General features: G+C 37.2%; 1 pseudogene; it reads left to right on the top strand.

Annotated features, from left to right (window-relative positions):
* Nucleotides 1-6,800: 6,800 nt before the first annotated feature.
* On the top strand, nucleotides 6,801-11,334 carry LOC110317937 (annotated as a pseudogene).
* Nucleotides 11,335-11,775: the final 441 nt, after the last annotated feature.

Here is an 11,775-nt window from a genome sequence, read left to right as displayed (position 1 = left end):
TGTGTGTGTGTGTGTGGGGTGTGTGTGTGTGTGTGTGTGGGTGTGTTTGTGTGGGTGTGGGTGTGGGTGTGTAGGCTGGATGAATGAGATGTGTTGTACACATTTCACAGCATCATGTGGAATCCAGGGTTTGAACTCAAAGCATCAAGTTTAGTAGCAACTTCCCTTATCACTAAGCTATTTTTCCAGACTTTTTCCCTAAAAATTCTTTATATAACCACTTATTTCTGTGTATTCATTGCTTCAATATATTATTTTTTAACAGTGAATTCTAGTTCAGAATCATGTGTTCCAGCTTAAAAGTCTTCTATTATTTACTTTATTTCATTTTTTATATGTTGTTTACTCCTAAATATATAGAACGCAATGCATGTGTAGCTATCAGAGAAGCCATCATGTTGCTTGTGAGGATTGCCATTGATTTGCATACATAGAAGCAAGTTAAATGTTTATTAATTAAATTTTATAGTTTTATAAGGGAAAAATAAGTTGTTTATGTCCTCACTATTTATTCTACAGGAAGAAAACAAGTTTTAAAAGTTTACATAAAGCAAGGTATTATAACACAGTTCCATAACCCAAGTTATTAGAAGACAAGATAATTGTATTGGTGTGAATTCAAGACAACCCTTGCTCTAAGAGTAAAATATTTTATCATAAAATAAAACATTCTCCTAATAAACATGTTATTTTAAAGCATATTTTTTGTTTTAAAAATTTAGTATGTTTTTCTTTCTGTCACATTTTCATATTTTTCTCTTTTTAAAAATGCTTCATTCTTTTTGTCTGTTTATTTTGTTGACTTTCTACTTGTTAAAGGACTTAAACAAACATACGAAAGACATAGGGTTGAAAATGAAGATAATATTGTAATTGGTATATGTTATTTTCTCACCCAAGAAAGGAAAAATCATATACACATATTATACTGTATCTTTTGTGGTATGAAATCATGCAGATAAGTATGGGCAAATAATCACAATATACTGCTGAGTAAAAATTTTAAGAGTACTTAGAAAGAACAAAATCCTAACTCAATTATCAATCATACTATCTGGATTCTGAAAAATCTCTACTAGTCTGTGTAGTCCATTGTCAGCTTGGTAGATAGAGCCGACCAGATTTTGCATTGCACTTCCCCATAGCTTCTATGCATGAGTTTCTGTCTTTTTCTGCACTCAAAGGTGTGTATCACTGCATTGCAGATATAGATAAATCTCTGATTTATTCTGTTATCCGATGTGTGATTTCAAATTAAAATAATAGTACAATTTATCATTAGAATTTGTTGCTTCATGTGATTTAAGTGGAAAGATTCAAATTCAATATCAAAAGATATTGTGAACTCTTACATATTAGATTAAAATAGACGATGTTGAATAAATAATAGGCATTTGGCTTTTTACTCTTTATTAGAGTAATATAACTCTTCATACTTTTCCTTGTATCTAAATTATCTCCATGAAAACTAAGACAACTTTTACCATGTTAAACACATATAGACACATATTGTGTAGAAAATTTGCCATGATTTTGACTAGGAGTCTTATGACTCATTAAGTATTAATCTTTACAATCTAATCAGCTACTGTTTACCACAGACAACAGTTGTAAAATGAAAGATACTGTTGGTCTCTGTTTTCTCCTATACTATGTGAGTTTTTCAGACAGGGAAATATCTTCTAGGAATGCTGTTATTTTACTGTTTCCATTATTACCAACATATCAAAATGTGTTTTCATTATAATCAAAGCATCACTCTTTCATTATACTTCTTCATATCTTATTGTAATTATAAATAAAAAATGTTAAGAATTAAATGTTCCAGAGGCTTACCACATTTATCAGTTTACAATTTAAATTATATCATAAGAAAAATCAAGGAATGTCAAAAAATGAAACTTTAAGATTAATATACTAAAATTCATAATTTCAGATGTTCATAACAAATTGCTGAATTATCATCCACAAATTTAAACTACAGAGATAAATATGAACATATTAGCAGTTTACCTTTTCAGTTTTGCTAAAGCTGTATTTTTCTGATTAAAGTTTTATTGTTTGAATATATAAAAATAAGGGGTTATATCACATTTTAATTAGAGTCCAACTTGTTTTCTAAGTACCCAATACCATTTATAAAGAGCATACTTCCTTCCAGTGGGGATACCTAGTCTCCCTTGTCACACCTAAATTGACACATAGGTATTTGAGTTTGCAATTAATTTGGTAAGCTTATTACAAATAATCCCTGTATAACAAACTAACTATTTTTATAACATTTCTACAGAAAGTTGTTCTTCCTCCCAAACACTTTCAAATCATTTATTAGCCCCAAAAGAATAAACATTGGAAGTGTGATATTACCTATCACATGTTATATCTGTTTGCTTTCTTAACTGCATAATATTGTATGCCATCATTTCCAATTCTAAGGATCCATCAGGTTCAGTACTGATTCAACAAGTCTTTTACAAATGAATAGTGTTTTTAAAATTTTTCGTTTTTTATTTTTCAGTTATCTTAATTATCATTACTATTACGCCTTATGAAATAATGAACAAAAGCACTCAAACCAGTCCATATAATTAAAGATCAGAGACACCTCTAAATTGACTCTAGGAAAATAGTGTTAAACATGGTATCTAATTACTATTGTGTTTAAAATGAAAATATAGTGAAGGCTACAGATCAATTTACCAAGAAAGAACAGAATAAAAGTACTCATAAAAAATACTTGAAAAACACCCTGGCCTATAGCCCTGTCTTTGTGACAGGAGGCCTTCTGCCATCCAGAACATCTAGGTAAGAGACCCATGCCACAATTTTTCGGTTCTGGTCCCCTCTTCAAAGCAAGCAGTCCTGAGCTTTTCCCCAACAATTCTGTGCTCCATTTACTGGTCCACACCTCAAACTACAATCTTGGTTCTGCTGTCCACTCCCAGGGCCACCGCCCTGCCTGTCTCCTAAGAGTCCAGCTGCCACACAGGACAACCAGTACTAGAAGCCTGCTATTACCAGGGACTACCAGGCCAACCAACACCAGAGACAACCAAATGGTTGAAGGCAAGTACAAGAACACAACCAACAAAAGTCAGTGAAATTTGGTGCCATAAAAACTAAGCTCTCCTACCATACTAAGCACTGGTGTCTTAACACACCAGAAGAACTTGATAAAGACTTTAAATCTCATCTTATCAAAGTATAAAAGCCTTTAAAGAGGAAATTAATGGATCTCTTGAAGAAATATAGGAAAATACAATCAAACAAGGGAAGGAATAAATTGTAGCTTCCAGTGACCATCAGTTACTGGGTTCCTGAAAGGAAAGGTGGGGATGGATGGGTAGGATGGCAAGAGAAATAAGGAGCCAAGACAAAGTTCCCTGATCAAAGCTCCAATTTTAGGGTACAGCTCTAAATATGTATGGGAAAACCCAAGGACCCTTCACTTTGTTTCAGCTGTGTTCTGTTGAGTGTTTCAGCTGGATTGAGTTGCAAAGTAAGCTCTTCAGCAGCTCAGGGGACAGGCAGTTCTCAGTTCTTTGGCAGGAAGATGTAAATGTAGCAAGGCCAGATTCCTGTTTACAGTGTTGATGACTTGTTCAGACAGTTCAAGGCTGTGGGGAGGCACAATAAATGAATGAATAAAACTGTTCAATAACTGAAAATGGAATTTAAAGCACTAAAGAGAACAGAAACAGGTAACCTTGTAGATGGAAAATCTAGAAAGAGAACAGGAACTACAAACACAAGGATCTCCTACAGAATACAAGAGATGGAAGAGAGAATCACAGGTGTAGAAGAAACAATAAAAAGGGGATACATCAGTCAAAGAAAATGCCAAATCCAAACAGTTTGTAACATAAAACAACCAGGGAATTTGGGAAACTATGAAAAGACCAAACCTAAGAATAATAGGAATAGAAGCAGAAAACTCCCAGCTCAAATGCCCAGAAAATGTCTTCAACAAAATCATAGAAGAAAACTCCCCTTTGTTAAAAACAGGTGGTTTATAAAGGTAGATGAAGCTTACACAGCACCAAATAGCTTGAACCAGAAATGAAAATCCTTATGCCTCAAAATAATCAAAGCACTAAATATATAGTACAAAAATGAATATTAAAAGCTACAAGAGAAAAAGGTAAATAAACATATAAAGGAAGATCAATCAGAATTATACCTAACTCCTAAAAAGAGACTCTAAAAGTGATGAGGTTCTGGGCAAAATGTCTTGTAGACCCTAAGAGACAACAGATGTCAGCCTAGATTATTATACCAAGCAAAAATTACAATCACCATAGGTAAAGAAACCAAGATACTCCACAAAAACAATAAATTGAAGAAATATCTTTCCACTCTTCCAGCCTCATAGAGGATAATGAAATGAAAATTTTAACACAAGGATTTAACACAATTTCTATACCCAAGAAAACAAAAAATAAATCATGTCACAATAAAACCAAGTAAAACATACACACACACACACACACACACACACACACACACACACACACAAATACCACCAATTTCAAAACAACAAGAACTAAGAATTATTGGTCATTAGTATCTCAACATCAGTGGATGCAATTTCTCTATTAAAAAACACAAGCTTCGAGAGTGGAAGTGTAAACAGATCCATCATTCTGCTGCATACAGGAAACATGCCACAGCAACAAAGACAGACACTATATCAGTATAAATATCTGGAAAAAGATTATCCAAGAAAACAGACCTAAGAAACAAGCTAGAGTTGCCATTCTTTTTTTTTTTTTTTCTATTTTTAAAATGTATTTCATATATGTGAGTACACTGTCACTCTTTTCAGACACACCAGAAGAGGGCATTGTATCCCATTAGAGATGGTTGTGATTTACCATATGGTTGCTGGGAGTTGAACTCAGGACCTTAGGAAGAGTAGTCAGTGCTCTTAACCACTGAGCCATCTCTCCAGCCCTTAGAGTAGTCATTCTTATATCTAATAAAATAGACTTACAAACAAAAGAAATCAAGAGAGAGGGGGAAAATACTTCATACTTTCAAAGGAAAAATCTACCAAGATGACATTTAAATTTTGAACATCTATGCCCCTCAAATGTGACGGCTCACATATTTGTAAAGAAAATATGACTAAACCATAAATCACACATAGAAATGCACACATTAATAGTGAATGACTTCAACACCCTACTCACATCAAGGAACAGTTCATCAAAACAGAAACTAAACAGAATATAATGAAAATAACAGATGCTATGAACCAAATGGACCTAACAGAGATCTACAGAACCATTCACTCAAACACAATAGTATATATGTTCTTCTCAGCATGTCATGGTACCTTCCTTCTCCAGAGAGCAAGCCTCAACAAACACAGGAAAATTGAAGTAACCCAGTGTAATCTCACCATGGATTAATGCTGGACTTCTACAACAACAGAAACAACAGAAAGACTACAGTCTCATGGAAACTAACAAGCTCTATATTTAAAGACCACTAGGTCAAAGAAGAAAAAAAGAAAGAAATTGAAGACTTTCCAGGAGTCAATGAAAATTAAGGAACAGCATACTCATACTTATGGGACACCACGAAAGCAGTGCTAAGAGGAAAGTTTGTAACACTAAGTACCTTCATAAAGAAATGGGTGTACATAGGAACTTAGAAGATTAGACTGCTGTGCTAACCTTGCTTTGCAAAATACTCCAGCTGAAACAAAGGATGGGTTCTGTGATCTTTCCCTATATAAACACAGTGCTGAATATTCAACTGGGAGCCTTGATCAGAAATAAGAAAGGATGAAATGGGAAAAATCTCATACTAGCAACTTACCAGAATACCTGAAAGCTATAGAACAAAAAGGGTCAAACATACCCTAGAGGAGTTGATGGCAGGAAATAATCAAACTCAGGGCTAAAACCAATCAATTAAAAACAAAGAGAATGCAAAGAATCAACAAAACTAAGAGTTGATTATTTGATAAAGTCAACAATAATTGATTTTGAAAAAATGTTAATTGAATGGCTTATTTGTATAAATATTAATCTTTGATTAATATATCTGGGTAATGGCCAGGATCATGAATAATCCCAAGTGAGATAAATGGCAGAGCTTAATGGGAGGGTAGACCTTATTACCTTCCTCATAGCAGTCAAAACATTCATACATATTCATAATAAAATAAATAAATAATTTAAGCTTATCAAAAAGTAAATTTGCTAATACTTTTTAGATAATAGTGAATGATGTAGGAACTCCATTTTTAAACAAAAGCAATAGACGATACATACACACACACACACACATATATATATATATATATATATATATATATATATATATTCATAAATACATGTACACACACATACACACTCATATATGTTGCGATCGCCTGACTCGCCAGCAAGAAAGACGTGCCACAACAGGATTCTTCTGCAAATGTTTATAACGGGTTTGATTGCTGAAGTGAAAAGACCCCGAGCCAGAAAACTGGTGCTGCTTAACTAGGCCTAAGAGGGATGTGTCACTCCATGATTGGTGCTCATTATATACCCTCATTTGCATGCTCTGGGCTTGAGCTGTAACTCATCATCTGTGATGTTTGAGCATGTGCACAACAGTTGTCAGTTAGTTGGCCTAACTGACAATAAGCCCCTTTGGGCTCAGGCACCATCTTGTAATGGCGAATGTGGCTTCCCACACACATACACAAACACAATGAAAATTATGTGTAAGCTCAAGTTACACAAAATCCTAGCGTGCAATGACATGGTGGGCACCAGGGTCTACTCCTATATAAGGAGATAATGGGAATTGTTACCTGCTTGGAGAAAAAGATGGCTTTCTTCAAAGGTATGACTGCTAATATATTTACCAAACATCAGTGGGTGATCTTACATATGAGAGTGTGTGCGCAGTATATACTAGACATGAAACAGGTGTCAGGGTGGGTGGGTGGCAAAATTGAATTAGTGTGGAAAGACTGGGAGAAATTGGAGAAGATGAAAAACTACAATATAATACTTTTTAAATGAAATTCTCAAAGGACTCTTGTACATTAAAAATAAAATAAAGAAAGTGAATAAGTAAAAATATTGGAAACTATGACAGTGAAACAAAAATAAACAACTGCAACAACAAAACAAACTAGACATAGTAGACTAGAGACAGTGAAGTTCCAGCAGAAATGGACTTGCTGGTGGAAACAAGAAAGAGACAGAAAGATAGGGATAACTAAAATTGATGGATGAGCTTAACATACCTACTCTTTTATACATTTTTAAGTGATTAAGGCAACATCATCTTGTTCAGATTCCATTTTGCCTTTACTTAGACTTTTCTCTGTCCTTTGCCCTCTCTATAAGATCTGCCATATATCACACTTGTGATTATTCATAACCCCAGCCACTATCTAGGTATATTAATCAAAATATTAATATTTGTAAAAATTAAACATTAAATAAAATATTTGATAGAGGTATAAATCAAAATTGATTGTAATGTGTCTATGGGTACTCTACTGTAGAAACAGATGACTTAACATTAGTCTAACCAACCTAAGATTGATATAGTTATGACTTGTGTAATCTTTTACCCTAATAAACACTGTATCCCTGTGCTTCAGCACCAAGAGTGTTTTTGAGATCATAGTCTACTTTTTGTCACTCGTTCAAAACAAAAGAGTATTTATTCTTAATTCATAATAATTCATGGTCTATAAATTTCTCACATAGTTTTCAGATAAAAACTAGTATTAGAAGGAAATATCCCTCAAAGCTGGATAATATTGTTCCACTCCATCTTTAAGGAGCAAAATTTCAATGTAAGGAGTGTGGTATCTCTTCAAAGGTTGTTGCTCAGGCAGGCCCTGCATGCTTCCAAACAAAGAAGCCTCATATCATGCTTCTTGTTGACTCCCAAGATATCTATATGTATATCTATATCTATACCTATATGTATATCTATATCTATATCTATCTATCTATCTATCTATCTATCTATCTATCTATCTATCTATCTATCTATCTATCAATCTATCTGAGCTCACTGCTGAGCTTTGCTTAGCCCGCTATCCTCTATGGCTGCTTGCTGCAGCTATGGTCATCCCTCATCACAATTATTTTGATTCCTTGGGCTGTGTCTCTTTTAAGCTGTTTACAGACAAAGTTCTAAAGGTATCCCCAAACTTCCAGACTCTAAGCAGTGGGTAGAAAGGATTTGGGCGTAATGGTTCCTCCTTTCACAGAACAGAATTCATGTTCTAGGTTGGTAATTTCATATGCCAAACTGGCACTGCCTCCAGGGGAGAAATTTGAGTATAAGTAATCAATATCCATGGGGAGAAATTTAAAGATAAGTAATTAATCCATTCTGTAGTATACAGTTACTAGAATCTTGTCCACAGAAAATATTGAACCAAATACAAATGCTTCCATTTCTCCTTGACTGCTAAGGTTGAGTTGCTTGATGTCAACATGGGATCTTTGGGAAGGGGAAATAGGGCATTAGCATTGTGGATGCCATGGGGGTTTCTGGGTCAAAAAGGCAAAAATAGCAAGGTCTACGTTGTGTATAATTCTAATGCCTTTTGACTTGTGGGCATATCACCCACCAGATCATTCCTTAAGTAGTTCAGGGGAGCTCCTGCACCCCTTATGCTAACTGTCCCTGAAACTCAAGTGGGATTATTTTGTTAAGTTTAAGATTACTAACCAAAACTAAAAATATTAGGACTGGAGAAATATCTCAGTGGTTCAAAGCACTTGTGCTTCCAGAGGAAACTTGTTCAACACCCAGTGACTACATTGCAGAAAACACTTGGCTCTCACTCCAGTGTTAGGATTTCTGACTCCCTCACACTGATATGCATACAGGCAAATTAACATAAAGTAACACTAAATTTTATAAAAGAATTAAAGAGCCAACAATTTTAAAATCATATTGTTAACCACCTTGGTAAAAAGATATAGAGACATCACTCTGGAACTTATGTCCTTCTTCCTTGCTTACTAGTCTTTACAGTGCTGGAACGTGCTGTGCAGTTTCTTGTATAAGAAAACTTACCTGTCCTCTTACCTAGCTGTGAGCAATGTAACTATAATGTCAACTAGCTATGTAAGATGTTTTAATATACCAGGGTAACCAAACAATCTCAGATTGATGTGGAGGCCCAACAAATTTAGGAAAAAAAAACTTATCCTGTGAAGATGGTTAAAATATCCATGGCCATAGGTCCTAGGTGAAAAATATGCAGTAGTATTGTTTATGTAAAGTGCCATGTGCTAAATTTCTTCATAAACTTTGTACTCATATTCAGTGCTATACTAACTTAATCATAGAAGCTTCTCTTTGTGCTGTGGATGCTTAGCCTAGGGTACTAAGGAAATAAGTGCTGCTGTTAAGTATTTGGCTCTAAGCAGGACATTTCAACCATCTTTTCTACTGTTCAGAGATCATGAATGTCACAATGTAGCCTTATCAATAATAATTTCCATCCCAGCCTTGGTGTTGACTCATGAGAGCACCATGTCTGCATCTCTTGATAGAACTTGTCTACAACATCAGAGGTTAGAGTGTCTTTTCAAAGCAGCTCCACTTGTTAGAAAGTCTCATCATCCAATTATTCTTTACTAATTCCTCAGCCTCAGGAAATTAAAATTTCCTGGCCCAGTCACTGGAGCCAGCCCTGCCTGCAATTTCCTGAACTAAGTGCTTCTGCCCACTCAGAGCAACCGATTCTAAGGCCTGACTCTAGCAATGGCCTGCGCAATGTACTCATCAGTGACAACCTGGACCCCTGTTGCGGGAAGATCCTGCAAGAAGGAGAGCTGCAGGTGGAGAAGCAGAACTTGAGCAAGGAGGAGCTGATAGCTGAACTCCAGGACTGTGAAGGCCTTATTGTCTAGTCAGCTACTAAGGTCACTACTGATGTCATCAACGCAGCAAAGAAGCTCCAGGTGGTGGGCAGGGCTAGTACGGGCATGGACAATGTGGATCTGTAGGCTGCCATGAGGAAGGGCATCTTAGTCATGAACATTCCCAATGGAAACAGCATCAGTGCTGTGGAGCTCACCTGTGGTATGATCATGTTCCTGGCCAGATAGATTCCCCAGGTGACTGCTTCGATGAAAGATGGTAAATGGGACCAGAATAAGTTCATGGGGACAGAACTGAACGAGAAGACACTGGGAATTCTTAGCCTAGGCAGAATCGGAAGAGAGGTGGCCACCCGAATGCAGTCCTTTGGATGAAGATTGTAGGCTATGACCCCATCATTTCTCCTGAAGTCGCAGTCTCCTTCGGTGTTCAGCAGCTGCAGCTGGTGGAGATCTGGCCTCTCTTTGACTTCATAACTGTCCATACCCCCACTCCTGCCCTCCACCATAGACTTGCTGAATGACAGAACCTTTGCTCAGTGCAAGAAAGGTGTGTGAGTGGTGAACTGTGCTAGAGGAGGCACTGTGGATGAAGGTGCCCTGCTCCATGCCCTGCAGTCTGGTCAATGTGCTGTAGCTGCACTGGATATGTTTAAAGAAGAGCCACCATGGGACCGGGACTTAGTAGACCATGAAAATATCATCAGCTGTCCCCACCTGGGTGCCAGCACCAAGGAAACCCAGATCTGCTGTGGGGAGGAAATCGCAGTCCAGTTTGTGGATATAGTGAAGGGGAAATCTCTATCAGGGGTCATGAACCAGGCCCTTACCAGTGTCTTCTCTCCACACACCAAGCCTTGGATTGGTCTGGCAGAAGCAGTGGGCACGCTGATGCATGCCTGGACTGGCTCCTCTAAAGGGACCCTCCAGGTGGTTACACAAGGAACATCTCTGAAGAATGCTGAATCTACTGAGCCCTACAGTCATTGTTGGCCTTCTGAGAGAAGCATCCAAGCAGGCAGATGTGAACTTGGTGAACATTAAGCTACTGGTGAAAGAGGCTGGCCTCAATGTCACCACCTCTCACAACCCTGGAGTCCCAGGGGAGCAGGGCAGCGGGGAATGCCTTCTGACTCTGGCCCTAGCAGGTGCTCCCTACCAAGCTGTGGGCTTGGTCCAGGGTACCACACCAATGCTGCAGCTGCTCAACGGAGCTGTCTTCAGACCAGAGGTGCCACTATGCAGGGGCTAACCCCTGCTCATGTTCCGGGCTCAGCCCTCCATCCCTGTGATGCTGCCCACTATGATCGGCCTCCTGGCAGAGGCAGGTGTACAGCTGCTGTACTACAAAACCTCCAAGGTGTCTGACAGAGAGCCCTGGCACGTCATGGGCCTCTCCTCCCTGATGCCCAGCCTGGAAGCATGGAAGCAGCATGTATCTGAGGCTTTAAAGTTCTGCTTCTGACCCTGGGACTCAGCACTCTCAGCCCCACAGGCTCTTCTGAAGAAACCTGTTCACCGTGACCTATAGGGAGAGGGGATCGAAGAACCAGGGCATCTGCCTGAACTAATATCTAGTAAAGAATCTTAACTTCAATAAATAAATAAATAAATAAATAAATAAATTCAATAAATAAATAAATAAATAAATAAATAAATAAATAACATTTTTCAAACAATTGGTATGTATTTACTCTTTGACATTTACAAGCCTTCTTCTTTCCTGGATAAGAGGATGTTCAAAATGGGAATAGGGGAAAAGCACTTATTGCTCTTATAGATAATCTGAACTTAGTTTGTTCTCAGCACCCATAAAGTGGCTTAAAACCACCTGTAACTTTAGTTGTAGGGACGTGATGCCCTCTTCTTATTTTCATGGGGATTGCACACATGTGGAACACATGTA

The sequence above is a fragment of the Mus pahari genome, chromosome 3, assembly GCF_900095145.1.
Source record: "Mus pahari chromosome 3, PAHARI_EIJ_v1.1, whole genome shotgun sequence".
Taxonomy (NCBI): Eukaryota; Metazoa; Chordata; class Mammalia; order Rodentia; family Muridae; genus Mus; species Mus pahari.
The sequence above is the reverse complement of the archived record's forward strand: the minus strand, read 5'-3'. Positions and strand labels throughout refer to the sequence as shown.